Source organism: Calypte anna, chromosome 24 (genome assembly GCF_003957555.1).
Source record: "Calypte anna isolate BGI_N300 chromosome 24, bCalAnn1_v1.p, whole genome shotgun sequence".
In the NCBI taxonomy this organism is placed as follows: Eukaryota; Metazoa; Chordata; class Aves; order Apodiformes; family Trochilidae; genus Calypte; species Calypte anna.
In genome coordinates this window covers 6,438,884-6,461,084 of record NC_044269.1, presented here as the reverse complement: position 1 = coordinate 6,461,084, position 22,201 = coordinate 6,438,884, and the positions used below count along the sequence as shown (strand labels likewise).

The 22,201-nt window shown below is 46.9% G+C and overlaps 2 long non-coding RNA genes across 2 annotated transcripts; both read right to left on the bottom strand.

Moving 5' to 3' along the window:
• Positions 1 to 12,946: 12,946 nt before the first annotated feature.
• LOC115599620 lies at positions 12,947 to 13,302 on the bottom strand. Its single transcript, XR_003988540.1, has 3 exons — positions 13,260 to 13,302; positions 13,129 to 13,175; positions 12,947 to 13,018 (listed from the first exon to the last, which is right to left on the bottom strand). It is a non-coding gene; the product is annotated as an uncharacterized LOC115599620 (long non-coding RNA).
• A 2,456-nt stretch (positions 13,303 to 15,758) lies between these two features.
• On the bottom strand, positions 15,759 to 16,114 carry LOC115599625. The gene is made up of 3 exons (XR_003988548.1): positions 16,072 to 16,114; positions 15,941 to 15,987; positions 15,759 to 15,830 (listed from the first exon to the last, which is right to left on the bottom strand). It is a non-coding gene; the product is annotated as an uncharacterized LOC115599625 (long non-coding RNA).
• Positions 16,115 to 22,201: the final 6,087 nt, after the last annotated feature.

The window sequence follows — 22,201 nt, the reverse complement described above, 5'->3', positions numbered from 1 at the left end:
TTTTCTTTCATCTTCAGTTTACATGACAAGCACAGATGCTTGCAATGCAACCATATTCTTGCCTATAAAGAGCACTAATGTTTAAGTGGTTCTAAAGTTCTTACCTTGAAGAGTCTTCTTGATCAGTCCAAATGGCTCCATAGCTGCCCTCAGCTACAGGAGAAGGAGAGCTCTAACTTCAGAGAAGCCCAGGAGCTCACTGAAGCCCCTAGCCAAAGGCTGTGGCTTATATACCACAGGCACCGCCCACAGCTGTTCCCACAATCCCCTGAGAAAGGGGAGGTAGCAATTACCACAAGGTATAAAAGCAGCCAGAGGAGAAGCAGTCAGTTTTCTCCCCTTTCTTCAGTTTACAGGACAAGCAGAGGTCTATGATGCTGGCCAAGGAATTTTGGGGTTTTTTCTCTCTTTTTGTTGCTTCAGCAACATGAGCAGGTAAGAATTCAACCCCTAGAGAATGTTAACAGAGTAAAGGTTGTTGGAGGCTTGGATTAGACAGACAGGAGGAAAGAACAAGTGGGGTGGGTCACAGATATGGACTCAAAAAGTCCCCTGAAAGACTCAGAGGGGTGAGAGCTCTGCAACAGAGCTAAAAGCATACTAAAGGCAACCTGGAAGGCACTGTTCTGTTAGAGGGGTCATTTTTGGATCAAAGACACTGAAGAAAGCTGAGGGGCACAAGCAGCTTGTGGAGGGAATTTGAATAAAGTACAGGTGTCCCTGGGATGTTGGGAACCAAATGACAGACGGTTTCAGAAGAGGTTCTCGTGGAGCAAAAAAGGTGTAAAATGTGCAACAGAGCCAGAAGACGGCTGTGGGACACCAGCAAGGTGTCACGGTTTAACACTGGCCTGGCAATTAAACCACATAACAGATGCTCTCTATTAATCTCACTCTCCTCCTTGATAAAGAAAGAAGAGAGAATAAGGGAGAGAGAAACTTATGGGTTGGAAACTAAACTGCATAACTTTAATGAAACGGTAATGATAAATAGGAAAAAATTACTAAATACATACAAATAAACAGGAAAATGGAAACCACGTGCTTCCCCCCTTTTCCCCAAGAACTCTCACGTCACCACCGAGGCTGCAGGGCAGCCCTGGGAAAGTCCTGGACTCCCAGAGTCAGGAGCAGTCGGGAACTGGAGGCAGGAACACACAGATATGGGCTGGCACAGATCATGAGCACAGACAGAAGAACGGACGGAATCCTTCCAGGATGCCGGGGGAAGGAAGGGAAGCAGGAAAGGCAGGAAGGGCAGGCAGATGGAAGCTGGAAGCAGGAAATCTGGCTTGGCCCTCGTGATGCCTCAAATTTATACCGAGTATGACGTGTGTGGGATGGAACACTCTGTGTGGTCACTTCTGGCATCTATCTTGTCTGTTCCTCCCCAAAGGAGGGCTGCAGGTGGGACCTCTTTCTTCCTTCTGGAGGGTCAAAGTTTTCCTCAGAGCTGAGCAGTGGCCTTGGCTCTGCATACCAGTCTCTAGCAGTACCTATAAACATCGAGTGTTATCAGTCCTAGAAGAAGCACACAATGTCTGAGAAACTTGCTGTCAATTTCAGCAAGTGCAACTACTTACAAGAGACTTAGCTAAAAGCAAAAGTACAAAACAGAAAATCACCTTTATCCTGGCCCAGACCAGGACACAAGGGGGTGTGAGGTTGGCCTCCAGAGGAGTGATGGTGGCAGAAGGGTGCTACGAGAGAGGTAAAAGGCAGCTCTGGGACACAAGGAAAAAATGGATTTGTTCAGTTGATGTATGGATGCCCTCAGGGGCTGAGTGACTGAACAGACATCTAGGATCACAACAAATAAAGGAAGGGTTCTGGGGTGCAAAGAGAGCCTGAAGAAGGATTCTGTCTCAGTAAGAGAGCTAAAAAGAGCGCCACAGAGATCGAAGGGTGTGGGGCATTGTGAGGATGGTCTCATAAGGAGCGGTGCCCTGAATGATAGGGCTCTGATAGGCAATAATGTTGAAGAAAAGTCCGGGAAGACCCTCTGGCAGAGTCTTGAGGGGGAGACTGGACCCCCATCTCTTTCTGAATGCTTACTTGGAGAGGACCCTAGGTGTGGCTGGATGTGGTCTGTGCCCCTGGCAATAAAGCAGAGTTCTTACTCTCCTTCTGCCCCAGAGCTGGTGTATTTTATCTCTGCCTTTTAATACCTCGCTACTTGTCCACATGATGTGCACTCAACCTGTTGAATAAAGGGTTGGTTTAAAATGCATCTTACCCCAGGGTGATTGGTCTCTTGGCTCTTCTGCATGTGCCTTTGATTTCCCTGGTTGTTCCATCTGCACCTGAAGTTCTGATGGTTTGCTGCCATCTCCAAATAGATGGATCCATTTGCTTCCTGGTCTCCATATGGAACTCTGGTTCCTGATATTCAGCTTTCATTTTGCCAGCTCCATGTCCTGTGGACTTATCTGACTCTCAAGCGGGGAGGGGCTTGCTGCGCTGCTTTTCAACTATATTAGTCTGTCCCTAGTGGTTCACGTGGCAACGGTTTTACTGGATTTCAATGACAGTTGAGAGTGTCCTGAGGTCTATACAGGTCTGCTACTTAATATGATATTTTGCCAAATGGGTGGGGTCAGCCCAAAAGACACAGGCACCCAAATAAAGAAGTTAGTTTATATTTACTGATGTATTAAATTATAAGGGAACAAGTGCAGAAACAAACAACAAAACTGAAGTGCAATAGCAAAGTCAAAGCAAAACATAGCAGCTCATCTAATTGTTACTATACACACGCAGCGATAGCGAGTAAGAAAGATGTGTCGCCGACTGCCGTAATAATTCGACTTTGTCTGGATCTGCAGTTGCTGGGGAGCCCTGGTTGTTATGAGGACACGGAGAACCCTTTCCAGCAGTTGGGAAATCCTACACGGTGCATCCTTTTGTAGGTGAGGACCCCAGAAAGGGTCCAGTTTTTTCGAGTATCCCGTTGCTGGTAGTCTGGAGGAATTGCAATTTTCTTAATGTGAAAACATCTGGTCTTCTGCCCCATAACGACTGAAACCAGGGCCTGGCTGGGGCCCAAGTCGCAGATCATAGGGCTACGTAAACTATCTTCCCTAGACATCTTACTGGTAGTTACCCAAAATATCTGCCCAGACAATTCAGCATATTGGCTGCTTTTGGACTCTCTCATGGCTTCAAAAAAAATTTCTCAGAATGGGGAGGGTAAGCTACTGCTTTCACAAGCCTTTTTCCTCCTATACACTTAGCTAATCTCCCAGTAAACCAAATGTGAATGTGCTCTGTCTCAGGATGAGTTAATAGATCCAAGGTTTTTTCAAACCTCATTAAAGATTTGGTTTTGAGTGCAAAATCAGGGTTTAGTTCTTGATTACTCATGGGGGGCAGTGGTTAGCTGCTAGTGGAAGGCAGGCACACCGTAGCCTGCACCTTTGGCTCTATCTTGAATATATGTGACCCATTGCATGATAGGAATTATGGCAGACAGAGCTGCTTTATGTCCTCTTGTGAGTTGTTCTAGTTCCAGCACAGCCCAAAAACGTGCTATGTAATATATGTGTTTGGTGAATTCACGTTAAATAATTATAAAAGTGTTGTGCTAACCCAACTTTGAGAGTACTAATAATATCTGTATTCAACACTGTGAAATATGCAAATGTAGAATTTGTTAGAATAAATATGTTCTTTCTGTAACTACAAGGCTTGGGAACAAGAAACAAGACATCCACAGTTTCTGTACCCTGAAAACACTACAGTGTACACCTGTTGTGCTAATCTAAGCGGATTGTGCTGCTCACACATAGCGTTGCAATTTAAGGGGGGTTTAACTGCTGACTGCAGAGTGTTGCAGAGGACAAGAGCGCATGGTCGGAAATCGAAGGGTAACGTGAGGGGAAACCAGGGGCAGATACTGGACTTCATCCAATGACCAACACGATGGGGGTCAAAAAGACCCCAGGGATATAAGTGGGCATGTTGCCCTTTGAAGGCCCCAACTCTTCAGAACTAATAAACATAATCCAGACTATTCCCTGAACAGTCATGAATATGTATTAGAATAGATATGGAATATAAAAGATTAAACTTTACGGCGTGCGTGTGAGTGGAGCGAGACTCCCACGCACCCAGCGCTGTTTTGCTGTATTGCAATTTTATTAATTAAAAAACTAATTAACAGAATATTGAGTCCCAGTCATTTAATAACACTAATATCTCTCAAAGTGTATTTTTCTGCTTCTGGTAATTTTCTCCAGGGCTTCAAGTTCTGTGTAAACAACTTGTCTTAAACTATCTGTTTACAGATATGTTTGAGACCTCTTCTCCTTATTTGTGAGAATCGCAAATCCAAAACCTTTGTTAAGCCTCTTCTGTCAATTCCAAATCACCCTGCTGTTCACCTTCTGCAAACTCACAACTTTTCCCTTGTTACCGTCACATAACAGGGTTAGGATTGGTCCTACGTGTCAGATGCGCCGTCTCCAAAAACCAAACAGTGCGACGTGTGCAAAGAACTGAAGACCCCAATACACACTGCCGCGCACTGAAATGTAAGAAGATACAAAACCATTGACCGGCAGTCGGGCATCTTTTAGCGAAAAAACTACAAATGAGTCTCCGGAAGTCGGCCATACTGCTACCGGAAGTCGGCCATCTTTTTAGCGGAAAACTACAAATGAGTCCCCGGAAGTCGGGCTATTTTTGGCACCGGAAGTCAACCGACTTTTTAGCAAAAAAGCTACAAATGAGTCACCGGAAGTCGGCCATTTTTTAGCAAGGAAAACTACAAAATCAGTCTCCGGCAATTGGGCAAACTAAAAGTTAAAAATTTGGAATTCCCCTTGGCCCCAGGAACCCCAATGGCCCCTGCGCGTGGAAACACACCATTTGGGGAGATCCTCTGATCTTTGCCAAAACCTCTCAATTTTCTTCGTCACTTCATAGATTCATTTAATCCAGTCCGTATTGGAAGGGGCCCTACAAAGAGCATCTCTACCTAATACTATGGATTCCATGTCTTAACACTTTCTACAACGGGGGGGAAATCTACCACTTCTTCTGGGAGACCATTCCAAGCTTTTACTGTCCACATGGTGAAAAATGAACTTACGTCCAATCAGAATTTCCTCGTTACCTCTTCTCCATTAAGCCCCACCTTACCTTGTTGGTGGAGGACCAAAAGAGAGAACAGAGCAGCTGACTGCCTGGCTGCTTCTAGTTACAGGAGGACAAAAAAGAACAGAGTGCAGCTGAGTAATGGGGGACATCTGGTTTCCAAAGGTCCAAAAGAGAGAACGTTTGGCTGCTTCACAGGCTGTTTCCGGTTGCTGGAGGACTGGTATCTGGCAGAAAGCCAGCAAGCATTTAAATACCCATTTACACATGTAATATCTGCTTTGACCTATAGATCAGCTTTGATACACTCACACATACTCCCTGGAGCAAAATGTCACCCATCCCTCCTGGTTCCACACTCCCCCCTCACCTCTACCCCAGAAAGCCTCACAGCCCTTTACCCCTCCCCACTGTAACTCCAGTGCTTAAAACACACGGATGAAGACTATTGGGCAGGATTTATCATTATATTCGTAACATCAAAGTAACACTCTTGCTGGGGGGCAGAAAAGCTTCCATCCTTCTTTATTCCACTGCTGGGGTAGAGAACCCTGTATGGTGCCTGTACTTGTACCAGAAGAGACACCTACACACACACTCCAGTAGTAGCAGCCCTGCATCCTGCTTAGACAGCACACATGAAAGGAAAAAATGACTCCTGAAAGAAAAAAAATAAATTCACCATCTGCTCAAGAGGTGTCCACATGTTGACACATATCCTATTTAAATACTTCTATAGGCAACTATTTATCTTCCTTTCTGCATTCATGTAATTTGTACAACTGTTAACTGATACCATTACATTTTCTATCTCAAACACAGGGATAATTTGACCAGGAATTTTTTGTGTGTTACACAACCGGGACGGAGAGCTACCCAAAGGAGATGCTACCAAACCACCAGGGAAATATCCCATTTAGAGGGAGACAGAAACATACTACTTCAGAGCACTCCAGCAAAACACCAGCATAAGATACCTGCAGCATCCAGCTGTCTCTCTGTCGCAGTCCGAGATGGGGACCCAGTTTGATGCAAACAAATTGTCCGACTTTATTGAATCAGAAGGCGATATTTATACACTAATCTAAGAGCTAATGCCACGTATACGTATTGCTGATTGGTGATTTCTACATCTCGTTACACACGTTTTAACTTGATTGGCTACAAAGCATTTAGCAACAATTAACTAACAAAGCTTATCTTTCACACATTCGAGCTTCTTTGTTGCAATCGTGCCGAGTCCCTTAATCTAATCGTCTCGCTTACTCCTTAACCTTCAAGTGTTCTAACGTACTGTTCCTTGCGGTTACAAAAGTTGCTTCAAGCAGCATTGTCCTTGCACGTAGCCCGAGGCTTATGTTGAAATTATCAGCAACTGTTCGGTGCTGACAGTCTGAGGCTGTGCTGCCTCAATTCCCCCTTCCAATTGGACAAAACAAACTCGTTTCATGGCACGATCAAGCATCCGTTGAAAGCATTGAAAAATTCAGGGTAGCAAGATTAGAGAAAGTAAAAAAGCAAGTAAAGCATAACAAACAGTCTTAACCAAAATCTTCACAAACATGACCTAAAAGCTAACAATAAAAAGAGCAGTACAGCAGAATAGTACAATCAACAATCAACATATAGACGAGGGATCCCTTAGTCAACATATAAACGATCACATGAATTACAACATTAACAAAAGCCTGTTATAAATACAATATGAAAAGCACATTTCACACTGCAGTGGAAGGACTTAAACAACTTTTTAGTATGAGGAAGTTCAGATGTCCACTGGCGCATAGAACCAAGGGGGTAGAGGAGGCTTATCCGACAAAAATTGGTCGGGGGGCCCCAAAAGCATCCCCAGACCCCTCCCGGATCACAGCACAGTGGAGTCCTAGTTTCCTCCATGGTTGCCAAATTAAAGTCTAAAAAGCCAAATAAAATTGTTAAGAGACAAAACTCCAAGCCTATAAATAGCAAAGGCACACACACACTTGTTTTTTTTCTTTGCTGTGGTGTCTGCAGCAGGGCTCATTTTCTGAGCAGCAGCAGTGTGTGCGGGGGGGGCGAGAAGCGGCTGCGGAGGCAGGAGTGGGGGTGCTCTCCGTACCAGGAGCAACTTTTGCTCTCCACAGCAACTTTCAGCCTCCAAAAAGGCATACTCATTCTCATAACTGTGTTTTTTGTCTTACTTCTCACCAATATATAAGAAAAACTAACAACCACCACTAGAAGATTCAAAAATGAAATTATATCGCTACTAAAATCTGGTAAAGTCACCCTGAAACAAAATGAAATGGTACAATTTCCTAAACCAAAACTGCAAGTATAATTACCAACCAAGTTTTTTATCTCTGTATGAAACACCAGTGTACCATGCACCACAATATACATCAATATTGAGAACTATATTGCAATTGTTGAGGAGTTAACAGAGTATTAGTGAGCATTTTTGTGTCGTATGGCATCAACAATTGAGCAGTAAAAAGAATGTTGCAAATGAAATGACTCAAACCGATTTCAAACCGTACTGCGCAATGACAACTTTGGCTTCTTTTACCATTTTCCAATCTAATGCAACCCATTGACCTCCTCCTCCTGGTCCCACAATCACTGGAAAACCATCGGACTCATATTGGGAACCATTTCTCCTTCAACTATAGCATTTTGAATAATTCCCTTCCATCTAGTTACTGGATACACAGTATAACCCCCCCCACTACCCTCCCCTCCCCATGCTGGATCTGGAAGAGGTAGAGCAGTAGGTGTTAAAGGGTTAAGGGAAATAGGAGCAGGAATAGGGAATGGATCAGGGGGTAAAAATGGATTAGTGCCCCATTGTTCGGGATGTTCCCTGGAGCAAAAACTAGGGTTTTTTCAGGGGTATACTCATCCTTGGACTCCAGTTCTTTCAGTTTCTTCAGCAGTTTCCTTAGTTGCTTGTCTCCGAGTCCCAGTTCTTTCCTTGGCTGTTGCTCTATAGCAGGCACTGATGGTGTTGACAGGTGAAGCAGAGGATTAATTGATGGCAACTGTGGTTAAGAAGATAAATCAAGCTTTCAAGGTGGAAAGGTGGCAGAGCAGTCAGGAGCCGCGGCAGCTGGGCGCAAGGTCGGGAGTCCGCATTCCAAGATTCCTCGCCTGTGTTCTCCGGCTTCTCTCCCTCTGGGAACTCCGATGATTCTGGTGGTGTTTTCGGTCGCTTTTGGTTTTGCTTCTCAGTCTCATTTTTACTTTTCATCCAGCCCCCAGGGTCAAAGGGTTCTGGGTCCAAATCCGCATTCACCATAGCGGCAGTGGTTGGCAGCGGGGGGGCAGAAAGGGGGGCAGATGAAGTAGTAGACTCTTTTCCTTTTAAAGTTTCAAAAAATGTTCGCCAAGGTGCTAAGAGCTTGGTGGTTTCATTATTGCCCCGTGTAGTGGCATCCCATAATTTAACTCCGACCTCGTCCCAAAATGTAGGGTCATAAATAGAGACCAAATTGATGTCAGGAAAATGCTCACGGGTCCATTTTAAAACCAGTTTTAGATCATGGCCCGATATAACTTTTTTATCCTTATCAAGTAAAGTCTTTAAAGTATAATAAACGTCTCGTTCTTCTTTTGAACCCATAACAAAAAGAAGGAAGTTTCTCCAAGCTTCACCTACCAATCGCGAGGAGGTGACGAAGGTGCACCACAATTATTGGCTTCCTCACTCTCTGTGCAAAGATTTAGAATAGATAATTAACTAAACTAGGTAATGAGATCAAAAGCATTATGGTTACCATCTAAACAATGCAGTTTGTACTTTATACAACTGTAAGTTTTTGTTACAGTTATGATACAAAAAAATCTGTGATAACTCTTTGGCTTTAATTTTTGAAGGATGATGGAGAGAAAGGAGGGTAAAACTGCAGGAGTCAAACAAATCCCCAGTGCTGCAGTATATAAGGTTACCAAAAAGGACTCTGATTTGTTAATACATCTGGATGTACCAAAACGTGCAGAGGAATGCATTTTCATCATCATCTCAGCTGCTGCAGCTGAGAAACACAAAACCAGAAACACCATCAACTTAAGATGTGCTGTGCTTCCATCTTGAGAATTACTTTCTCCTTTTTTTGAAGGAGGAAAGAGTCTTGTTGCTGGTGATTTCCACACACTCTGGGGATCTGCTCTGATGGGGAGTTTCCAAAATGCAACATCTTTGAATGAGAGGCATTTCTGGTTTGGACTCTCTCTTCCCATCTTTTATCAATATTCATGCTGAAGGTCAGTTGTTCCTGGTCTCCCAGCTTAGCTTGCAGCAGGCCAGTGATCAGATTCCTTCCTCAAGAAAAGGCACATCAGGTAACTGGTATATTTCTGCAATCACCAGGCTCGACTTCATCTTCCACAAAGCAGAGTACCAGCAGGAAGCATCCAGAAGAATCCTATGGGTTGACAGACCTCTTCTGCAACAACCTCCTTCACCATCCCTTGAAGTACTCATGATCCCTAAAGACAAGCCTCAAGACATACAGAAATAGCACTTAGGGATATGGCTTAAATTCTTGTCAGTGTCAGGTTAATGGTTGGACTCTATGATCTTGAAGGTCTTATCTAATAGAGGTAATTCTGTGATTAGCACCCTGGGCTTCCCCTCACCTGCTCTGTACCCATTCAATGCATCTCTCATTGTTTGTGGAACCCAAGCTACACTAAGAGACAAAAGGACTGTTATACTTGAAGGAAGTCACCAGCTCCATGTTCATCCTCACTACTACCCCAGCTCACCTCAAATGCTCATCCAGACCCAAAAGTGGCCTACAAAGTTCGTGCAAAAAAGTAACAGCTTCACTGAGTAGCCACATTATTCTCTGCTCTTTGACACTGACCTTACCTTGGACTACTTGCTATAGTCAGCAGCTTTGTCCCAGTGAGCCTGCTTACAATATTTGCAAAAAACAAAAGGAACGTACCAAGATGCTGCCTCAAACAGCACCCTTGCCTGCAACAACTCCCATCTCTTACTCCTTTACCTTGGCAATTTGCATATCCAGCCTCTGCAATTTTCTTATTATCACATGGTGGCTACAATAGAACATATAAACATCAACTGATGCTTCTAACTTCAACAACACACACCTGAAAAATAACTGCTCTTTGGTCCCACTAGTCATCACTCACTTCACCCCAATCACCTTCAGTCACTGTCCCACTTTGCTTACTGATTCTACCTTCAAAATGAGTTAAATACACACTATAATCAGGTAGCTACCAGAAGCACAATCTCTCCAACACTACACACTGACTGACCTGACCGCTCTCTGCTCCCTCGTTTCTTCTTACAAGCGCATATTTGTCCTTTGCATCTGAAAGAAAGTATTACACAAGTCACTGGAATGCTGAACAATGGACAGACAATCCCAGACATCTCAATCCTAGTTAGGAACCCCATCTAGAGTACTACTACCCTCAAGCCATTAATAAACACAGCCCCAAAACTTTAAGCTGTACGCATACAACCGTTAACCACTGAGAAGGTCAATCTCATGCACTGCACAGGAAAAACCCTCTCATGAGGGTCCCATCACCTTCAAACACCATCAAAGCAACTGCCTACCCAGCCTGACTATGGCTGCTCAACCTAAGATCAGTGTAAAATTGCAGCCTAAAAACTCAAGGCACACAAACATCACCAGAGACCCTTATGGCTCTTCAATATCCCCAACTCTACACTCTTGGCAGAGCAGCTCCAGACCAAACAAACACAGACCAACCCAAGACACACCACTGCAAAATACAAGATTCAACATTAAGAGAAAACTCTCAACAAGAAGTTACTCTGGGCTCGAAGAAGTTGGCCAAGAAGATCTACAGGGATGCAAGGGTGAGGGAAGAAGGCCCAATGGTGACATCAAGTGTAATAGAACACTGCTTGTTACAATAATTACTCTTCAAAATAACATAGCAGATGTGCAAGAAGACTAGCATCAAGACCTAAGGATGCAGAGACAAGGTTGCAAATGTGGAAAACTTATGACCAGAGATGCTCATTCGTTCATAAAGAAGATTACAAAAGATGCCCATCGAGAAATCTGCAAGATGCAAGAAAAGAAGGATCCAGATGGCACTATGATGATGATGACTAAATGTGTTCCACACCGTGGGGATGGCGTTCAATATCACTTGCCCTTTGAGGGAGTCTGGAATCCAAGACTTTTGGGCAATAAGACCTGGAGCGGTGCGTCTGCAAAGCAAGGGAACAAACCAATCGATGCCCGAGAAGCCGCCTTCAAGAGCTGAGGACGCAAGGATGCGGGGAATGAGTCCCCCTCAGGGAAACTGGATGGACAGAAATCAGCTGACAAGATAATTGAGGATGACATTGCAGAAGACAACCATCAAGAAACTTCCAAGTCAAGAGACCGATCTGCAATTTAGACTCATCGTGTGGAATAACACGCTGCTGATTAGCACCGTGCTGATCAGGAAAGGCTTTCCAGGGATGATGCCCAAGATGAAGGACTTGCTCTGTGAGGACACAGAGGGCCATCAAGGCCTGAGAAAGCTCTAAGACAACAAAGATGGACAACATAAAACACACAACCCCACACACCAAGGCTGGAGCTGCCCTGTCCATGCTGGAATCACACTGGAAAGTAACCGGTTCCCTTCACCTGCCCAAAGGGGGCTGCTCCCAGACAGCCCTCTCCCCTAGACTCACTTCAAAACACCACCTGCAATTCCCAACCTTGACTCTGCTGCTCAGCCCCTCCCCCTACCCACCCCTGAGCCCTCAACTTATCTTCAAGAGTGACAGCAGCACAAAGCCATGCTCAGTAATGAAAACCACAGTGTTTGACTGGGATGTATTTCCAGTCGCACAGTTCCTCTTCATCCCCTATACGCAGAAAAGGAAAAAAAAAATAACCCACAGATCACACACAGCACTGGCACAAGTCCCACCTAAGCCAACGCACGCTACTTCCGCTGCACTCACCTCCTCAAGGAAGCCCCGTGGTATACCACGCACCTTCTCATTCCAGAGTTGAACACCATTGCCACCATTGCTTGGGGCACCTGAAACGCCAAGAGAAAGAGTTCCTGTTCTGCTGATCAGGAGTCACCAGCCCCACAAACCCCTCGCTACCAACTCCACTTCAACGCTCATCCGGTTCCAAAGGTGGCACGCACAGCGCCTGCAAAAACAAAAGGAAACGTTTAAGCACTTGACGTAAAACGCGCGGCTGACCCAGCCCACCAACATCTCACCTTCTCCAGCAGCTCCTAAATGTGTGCCTTTGTTTCCAAGGATGGTTGTGGCACCTGCAAAAGTCAAAGCAAAAGGCACATGCTGAGGTAGTGCCTCCAACAACAAGCAGCCCACTGTGATGTCCACCTCCTGCTCCTTTATCTCGGCCTCTCACCCACCTGCCTGCCATCCTTGTGGGGTGCCAAAAGTAGGTTCGGAGCACACCTGGAAAACACAAAAAACAGGGGATGCCAATGCCTTCAATGGCAATAAAACACTTGAGAAATAACTGCTCCTTCAGCACACCAGCCTTTGCTCACCTTGCCAGAGCCACCTCCGGAACAGATATTCTGCTTCGCTGGCTTCTCTCACCTTCAAAAGGATAACAAACAAACAAAGGGAAACACTTAACTGAATTGACATTAAACACCTGGCTGAAGTGGCCCACAACCATCTCACCTTCTTCAACTGCTCCTCTGCACGTGGCTTTGTACCTCCGAGGCAGTGCGTGGCACCTGCAAAAGTCAAAGCAAAAGACACATGCTGAGATATTGCCCCAATCAACAGCAGCCCACACCAGCTGTTGCAACATCCCCTCTGCAACAACTGCCAACCTCAGCACTTCAGTCCCTCAACTTATCTGAGGGATGATGGTTTTGGATCTTTGTCCAGCAAAACACCACGCTGTCTGACGGGCATGTTCCTCTTCATCACCTGCAATCAGAAAAAAAGGAAAAATCAGAAACAGTGTCACCAATAAGGTGCACTTCAGCCATCAACAACCACTTATACTACACCCACCACCTCAAAAGAGCCCCACTCACCTCCTCGATCCAGAGTTGAATGCTGTGGCCACCACTGCTTTGGGCACCTAAAAGACTAAGAGAAAGAGCTGCTGTTCTGCTGATCAGTACTCACCAGCTCCATTAACCAACTCTCTACCACCCCAGCTCACATTCAATGCTCATCTGGTTCCAAAGGTGGCACGCACAGCACCTGAAAAATCAGGGAAACGTTTAACAGAGCTGACGTTAATACATGGCTGACGCAGCCCATAGCCATCTCACCTTCTCCAACTGCTCCTCAAGACACGGCTTTGTCACCCTGGCACTGCGTGTGACACCTGCAAAAGTCAAAGCAAAAACGCACACGCTGAGATATTGCCCCCAACAACAACCAGGCCACTGTGATGTTCATCTCCTGCTCCTTTACCGCAGCCTCTCACCCATCTGCCTGACATCTCTTTGGGGTGCCAAAATGAGGTTAGGAGGGCACCTGAAAAAAACCACGAACAACAAGGCATGCTCATGACCAACGGACAATGCAACACCTGAGAAATTACTGCTCCTTCAGCCCACCAGCCTTTGCTTGCCTTGCCACAGCCACCGCCAGTGCCCGTATCCCGCTTCGCTCGCCGCTTCCGCCCTCAAAATGACAACAAACCATAATGTGGCTGGGTAGCCAAAGGAGGTACCTTCCCACCAACTCCACACCCTGACCAACCTTCAGATGGCGGCCTCCTCGCCTCCTCCATCTGCTTCTTGCTGGTCATTGACACGTGGGATCTGAAAAACAGGATTATGCAACTCACTGGGAAGCTGCTCAGCACCAAGTTGGTCAGGTTGTGGCATTTCTCATGGCCCCTGAATCTACACAGCAGGCAGGGCAGCTCCAAGCCAAACACACACACAGACCAACCCGAGACACAGCCATGTGAGTCACCAGACTTGACCTCAAGATAAAACTCGCAGCAAGATGAGGGAGTCTGGAATCCAAGACTTTTGGGCAATAAGACCTGGAGCGGTGCGTCTGCAAAGCAAGGGAACAAACCAATCGATGCCCGAGAAGCCGCCTTCAAGAGCTGAGGACGCAAGGATGCGGGGAATGAGTCCCCCTCAGGGAAACTGGATGGACAGAAATCAGCTGACAAGATAATTGAGGATGACATTGCAGAAGACAACCATCAAGAAACTTCCAAGTCAAGAGACCGATCTGCAATTTAGACTCATCGTGTGGAATAACACGCTGCTGATTAGCACCGTGCTGATCAGGAAAGGCTTTCCAGGGATGATGCCCAAGATGAAGGACTTGCTCTGTGAGGACACAGAGGGCCATCAAGGCCTGAGAAAGCTCTAAGACAACAAAGATGGACAACATAAAACACACAACCCCACACACCAAGGCTGGAGCTGCCCTGTCCATGCTGGAATCACACTGGAAAGTAACCGGTTCCCTTCACCTGCCCAAAGGGGGCTGCTCCCAGACAGCCCTCTCCCCTAGACTCACTTCAAAACACCACCTGCAATTCCCAACCTTGACTCCGCTGCTCAGCCCCTCCCCACCCACCCCTGGGCCCTCAACTTATCTTCAAGAGTGATAGCAGCACAAAGCCACGGTCAGTAATGAAAACCACAGTGTTTGACTGGGATGTATTTCCAGTCGCACGGTTCCTCTTCATCCCCTATACATAAAAAAGGAAAAAAAAAATAACCCACAGATCACACACAGCACTGGCACAAGTCCCACCTAAGCCAACGCACGCTACTTCCGCTGCACTCACCTCCTCAAGGAAGCCCCGTGGTATACCACGCACCTTCTCATTCCAGAGTTGAACACCATTGCCACCATTGCTTGGGGCACCTGAAACGCCAAGAGAAAGAGTTCCTGTTCTGCTGATCAGGAGTCACCAGCCCCACAAACCCCTCGCTACCAACTCCACTTCAACGCTCATCCGGTTCCAAAGGTGGCACGCACAGCGCCTGCAAAAACAAAAGGAAACGTTTAAGCACTTGACGTAAAACGCGCGGCTGACCCAGCCCACCAACATCTCACCTTCTCCAGCAGCTCCTAAATGTGTGCCTTTGTTTCCAAGGATGGTTGTGGCACCTGCAAAAGTCAAAGCAAAAGGCACATGCTGAGGTAGTGCCTCCAACAACAAGCAGCCCACTGTGATGTCCACCTCCTGCTCCTTTATCTCGGCCTCTCACCCACCTGCCTGCCATCCTTGTGGGGTGCCAAAAGTAGGTTCGGAGCACACCTGGAAAACACAAAAAACAGGGGATGCCAATGCCTTCAATGGCAATAAAACACTTGAGAAATAACTGCTCCTTCAGCACACCAGCCTTTGCTCACCTTGCCAGAGCCACCTCCGGAACAGATATTCTGCTTCGCTGGCTTCTCTCACCTTCAAAAGGATAACAAACAAACAAAGGGAAACACTTAACTGAATTGACATTAAACACCTGGCTGAAGTGGCCCACAACCATCTCACCTTCTTCAACTGCTCCTCTGCACGTGGCTTTGTACCTCCGAGGCAGTGCGTGGCACCTGCAAAAGTCAAAGCAAAAGACACATGCTGAGATATTGCCCCAATCAACAGCAGCCCACACCAGCTGTTGCAACATCCCCTCTGCAACAACTGCCAACCTCAGCACTTCAGTCCCTCAACTTATCTGAGGGATGATGGTTTTGGATCTTTGTCCAGCAAAACACCACGCTGTCTGACGGGCATGTTCCTCTTCATCACCTGCAATCAGAAAAAAAGGAAAAATCAGAAACAGTGTCACCAATAAGGTGCACTTCAGCCATCAACAACCACTTATACTACACCCACCACCTCAAAAGAGCCCCACTCACCTCCTCGATCCAGAGTTGAATGCTGTGGCCACCACTGCTTTGGGCACCTAAAAGACTAAGAGAAAGAGCTACTGTTCTGCTGATCAGTACTCACCAGCTTCATGAACCCACTCTCTACCACCCCAGCTCACATTCAATGCTCATCTGGTTCCAAAGGTGGCACGCACAGCACCTGAAAAATCAGGGAAACGTTTAACAGAGCTGACGTTAATACATGGCTGACGCAGCCCATAGCCATCTCACCTTCTCCAACTGCTCCTCAAGACACGGCTTTGTCACCCTGGCACTGCGTGTGACACCTGCAAAAGTCAAAGCAAAAACGCACACGCTGAGATATTGCCCCCAACAACAACCAGGCCACTGTGATGTTCATCTCCTGCTCCTTTACCGCAGCCTCTCACCCATCTGCCTGACATCTCTTTGGGGTGCCAAAATGAGGTTAGGAGGGCACCTGAAAAAAACCACGAACAACAAGGCATGCTCATGACCAACGGACAATGCAACACCTGAGAAATTACTGCTCCTTCAGCCCACCAGCCTTTGCTCGCCTTGCCACAGCCACCGCCAGTGCCCGTATCCCGCTTCGCTCGCTGCTTTCGCCTTCAAAATGACAACAAACCATAATGTGGCTGGGTAGCCAAAGGAGGTACCTTCCCACCAACTCCACACCCTGACCAACCTTCAGATGGCGGCCTCCTCGCCTCCTCCATCTGCTTCTTGCTGGTCATTGACACGTGGGATCTGAAAAACAGGATTATGCAACTCACTGGGAAGCTGCTCAGCACCAAGTTGGTCAGGTTGTGGCACTTCTCATGGCCCCTGAACCTACACAGCAGGCAGGGCAGCTCCAAGCCAAACACACACACAGACCGACCCGAGACACAGCCATGTGAGTCACCAGACCTCAAGATAAAACTCACAGCAAGAAGAGGGACTCTGGAATCCAAGACAATAAGGGTAATAAGACCTAGAGTGATGCATCTGCAAAGCGAGGGAATGAAACAACGGATGCCCGAGAAGCCGCCTTCAAGACTTGAGGATGCAAGGATGCAGGGACTGAGTCCAGATGCTGACATGGTCGACAATATTGTTTTGGTAAATGACAATCAAGGAACTTCTAAGTCAAGAGACTATCTGCAATTTAGTTCTTTAGGGCTCTTCTGAAAAACCCTGACCCTACAACTCTGGGAAGAGTAGGTGCAAGATAAACAGACCAATTCAAGACACAGCCCTGCAAATCATGAGACTTGATCCAAGAGAAGAATACCAAGCAAGAAGAACATCTCTGGCACCCAAGACTGTTCAGCAAGAAGACCTACGGCAATGAAACAGCAAAATGAGGGGCTGAGTCAAGGGATGCCAAAGAATCCGGGCTTCAAGACCTGGGAATGCAAGAATGTGGGAAACAAAGTCCCACTCTGGGAAAATCCATGGCCAGAGATGATGCTGATGCAATTGGCGATGATGCTTCAGAAGATGACCATTAGGAAGCTTCCCAGATGAAAGACCTATCTACACTTCAAACTTGTCACACAAGAAGAAGATGCTGCTGACTAGGACCATGCAGATGAGTAAAGGCCTGCCAGGGATGATGCCCAAGATGTGGGACCTGCTCCGAGAGGACATCAAGGCCCGAGGAAGCTCCAAGGCAAAAGACATACAACACAAACTACACACCACCACACACCGAGGCTGGAGCTGCCCTGCCCACACTGGCATCACATCAGAAATTAACCCGCTTCCTTCACCTGACCAAAGGAGGCTGCTCCCAGATGGCCCTCTCCTCTACACTAACTTCAAAACCCCTTCCACAACTCCCACCAGCCTTGACCCCTCTACACCCACCTCTGGGCCCTCAACTTATCTTTCAGAGGACTGCCACTCCAAAGCCATGGTTAGCCAGGAAAAAAAACAGGAGCGGCCCAGGATAATTCTCAACTTGCAAGGTTCTCCTTTGCCACCTGGTTAATTTTTAAAAAATCAAGCATCACACCACAAAATTAAACAAAAACAGAAAACCAAACAAACCAAAAAACCACACACACATAACCACAACACCAAACACCTATCAGAATATTCAGCAATAAGTCCAACATCAGCCAGCCCCATTCTCTTCCAAATGACCCAGCTTCACAGAAGAGCCCTGCAGGGTCCCACTCACCCACGCTTTCCAGAGGTGGACACTGAAGGCATCGTCATTCAGGACACCTAAAAGGCACAAAACTATTGTTGTGCTTGAGAGAAGACACCAGGTCCATGAGCCCTGCACTACCACGTCACCTTCAATGCTCATTCAAGTTCTGGAACTTGCTAGCATTATGCCAGGGAGGGACAGGCTCCCATCAACCACCCAAAGGGCACCACCTTCTGGACAGCCCAATCCCCTACAGTAACTTTAAAACCCAACACTGCGATTCCTAACCTTGACCCCCCTACACAGATCCTCCCGAACCATCGTCCCTTTCTCTTACCTTTTAAACAGCTGGGGCTCTGAAGCACCAGCCAGAAAAGTAACCTGCATTGGCTAACGGCAATCTTCCCAAAACCACTAAGGTCCTCCCCGTCATCTGCAATAACAAACAGCAGTGCCACCAGAAATAGGACGTCAGCTAAACACCAACCTCTTCTACAAGCTCCTCATAACCCCCAGCTTGCCCTGCTCACCTTCTCCTTCCACACGTTATGGCCACCATCGCTGCTGGCACCTGCAATACCAGAAGGCACAAAATTACTCTTCTGCTTGCGAGATCGAGCCTCGTTACCATCGCGTCTCACCTCCAGTGCTCTTCTGCCTCCAAAGGTGGCACACGCAGTGCCTGCAAGAACAAAGGGAAACACTTAACCGAGTTGATGTAAAATCTCTGGATGAGCCAGCCTGCAGCCATCCCACCTTCTCCGACCGCTCCTCAACGCATGGCTTTGTGTGGTACCTGCAAAAGTAAAGGGAAAACACGTGCCGAGATACTGCCTAAAACAACAGGCAGCCCATTGGGATATCAACCTCCCACTCGCTCCTTTACCTTGGCCCCTCGCCCATCTGCCTGCCAGCCTTGCGGGGTGCCAAAATGAGGTTCGGAGGGCACCTGGAAAACACAAAAAGCAGGGGATGCCAATGCATTCTACAGCATTACAACACATGAGAAATAACTGCTCCTGCAGCCCACCAATCTTCGCTCTACGGAATGCTGCTCAGCACATGGACAATTCCATCAAGACTCTTCCAAGGACCCTTGACCCTACAATGGGGGCAGGGCAACTCCAAACCAAACTCTCAATGCTGAGGCCAGCCCAATACACAACACTGCAAACCACAAGACTTGACCTCAAGAGGAAATTCTCAGGAAGATGAATGATTCCAGGATCCAAGACAGCTGGGCTGGAAGACATAAAGGGATGCAACAGTGACACATGGAGGCTCCATTGTGGCCCCAATAGGGTCAAAGGACACCGCCTTTTAAAAGAAGCTACTTTCTAAGCTTAGGTGACAGGTAAGTGAGAAGCATGGATTCAAGACCTAAGGATAGAGGGAACAAGTCTCAGTCTAAGAAAATCCACAATTAAAGATGCTGATGCAGTTAGGAGGAACATGTCACAAGACAGCCTTTGAGAAAGCTATGACACACAAGACTGTTCCATGTTGTGAATTTGTAGGTATTTCAGAGCCTAGGGATGGTGCCCAAGGTGCAAGACTTGCTCTGTGAGCACAGTGAGGACATTGAGGCCATAGAAAACTCTAAGACAACAAAGACAAACAGCAGAAATGACACACCACACCACCACAAAGGCTGAAGCTGCCCTGCTCACATTCACATCATGTTGGAATCTAAACTGGTCCCTTCACCTGACCAAAGGGGGCTGCTCCTGGACAGCCCTCTCACCTACACTACCTTCCAACCCCCTCTCTGCCCAGCCCTTCCCCACACCTGGTTCCACTTATTTTTCAGAGGGCTGGGCACCTGGAGCTTTGGTCAACAAAGAAAGGCACATCTGTGGGCTGGGATGTTCTTGTAGCCACAGGGTTCCTGTTCATCGTGTGCCATGAAAAAATTACAAACAACAGTACCACCAGCAAGTCCCATACCAGTAAACATTAACCTCTTTTAGAATGCTGAACTCCTCCAAAGAGCGCCACGGTGTTCCACTTACCCTCTCATTCTAGAGTTGAACACTGCAGCTGTTACCACTTGGGGAACCAAAAAATACTAAGACAAAGCGAACAACCACTGCACCAGCCAAAAGCCCCCAGCCCTGCTCCTCTTACCTGGTAGAGCTGCAAGCACACAACAACCCCCAAGCAGACTGAGGCCCTCCCTAGAGGTGGAGGCTTATATACCTTGGGTCCCGCCCCACTGCTCTTCCCACAGTTCCTTGGGAAAGCCCCCTCGTCAATCTGGCTGGCCACACCTGGGCTACCCCAGCCCCAGCTGGAGCCCCTCGGAGGACATCATTCCCTGCTCCGGCCAGAGTACTGAAAACTTTTGCTGGCGCTAACCCTCACATGGAACCCTACCCACAGCACCACCAACAATCGGGCTACATGTTTGCTTTAGTGAAAAAAGCCTCAGATATACCCCCCTCGGCAGCCACTCTCCCAGTGTTTCTCAATATGGCTCCAAAAACTCCATATGATTGGGCCACAAGGACATGGGGAAGATTGCCCAGAAAAAGGGTTCAATGCAAAAGAAGTGTCGACAACTCTGACCACAACACCGGCACGAAAGAGGACTGAGTGGAAACCTCCGAACTGCGAGACTGATCCATGCTTTAAGGGTCTAATGCAAGAAAAGAAGCTCCGAATCATCACTGTAATGATGAGTACAGTCATTCAATACCCTAAGGACGGGGCATGAGGTGCCTGTTACACTCCTTAGTATCAAAGGAAAGAGTGGGACCCGAGAAGGGTCTGACATGCAGAAGACAGCAGACTACGCACCACACAGGCTGGAGCTATCCTGCCTGGCACATGCTAGGATTGTGCTAAAAAGTAACCCTCCCCCTTTAGCTGCCCAAAGGGTTAAAAGTTAGGGTAAACTTTAACTCAACAATAGTTCCCAAAGTTGTCCCCTCAATTCCCCTAGCACTTCCCAGCACCCACTCCCCCTCAACTTAGCTTTCAGAGAGCCAGAGGTGTCCATCCATCTTTGATGGAATAGCATTAGTCCTGCGGTCACCAGCTTCCGCTTCATCGCCTACAAAAAGAAAAAAAACAACAGAATGTTAAACCACTTTGTCAACCCACAACATACCCCAAAAAGCTGCCAACAGGAGAAAAACAAATACATGCAACAAACATCCTTCTGATTATGCATACCGCTCACCCAGGGGCTCCTAAATAAAGTTGATGCCCATGCCTCAAGGCTCCCACAGCTCCCAAGCTGCCACCAGCTGCAGGAACAGCAGAGCCTTAACCCAAGTACAGCCCCAGAGCAGACTGAGCTTCCCGGGCAAAGGCAGGGGGAAGTTCATATACCCCTGGCCCCACCTATCCCACAGTGCCCTGGGAAAGGGGCAGGGCCAAACACCAGCAGGAATAAAGGGGCCAGGAGAGCATCAGCATATTTTCTGCTTTTGTTTATATTAACAGCATAGGTAACATGGAACAGAGACACAGACTGCTCTCAAAAGAGATTAACTTCTCTACTATGACCAGGTATTTAATTTGGCATTTAATTTACTGAGACAAACGAAAGTCTGTACTCAACCAAATAGATATAATGATGTATGTAAGAAAATACTATTTTAAAAGGAATAACAACAATTATGTACTTTAGGTTCCCAGCAGAGAAAAGGCTCTGCTGTTATGATTTGTTTCTAGTAATGTGGCTCGTACATCCTCTGGCCACACTACATTCCAGGTAAGACAATGAAAAAGCAGAGTTAAATCTCCCATAAGGATCCATTTTTTATAGTATCTCCACTCATGAAGTGACTTATTTTGTAAATGGCTGGCAATTCCGAATCACCGCGTATATCCAGAGTTCTCTTCCTCCCACAATTGCTATTGCCTCTCTTACTAACAGTACTTGCAACAGACCTCTCCATCAAGGTGCCAGAGCTCTCTTGTCGTTGCTTCACATATAACTCGCCTCCAGCTTCTAAAGAGTGAGGCTCCTCCAGATTCAGATGGGCCAAGAAGGCTTCTCTCACCTATGAAAAAGGTTCCATCATAACTTTCGTTATTGTAACACAACAAGCAAGACTCAGATCTACCGCTGGCCTGGGAGTAAAAAAAAATCTCCTTCGTCAACCAGTAGTTACTTT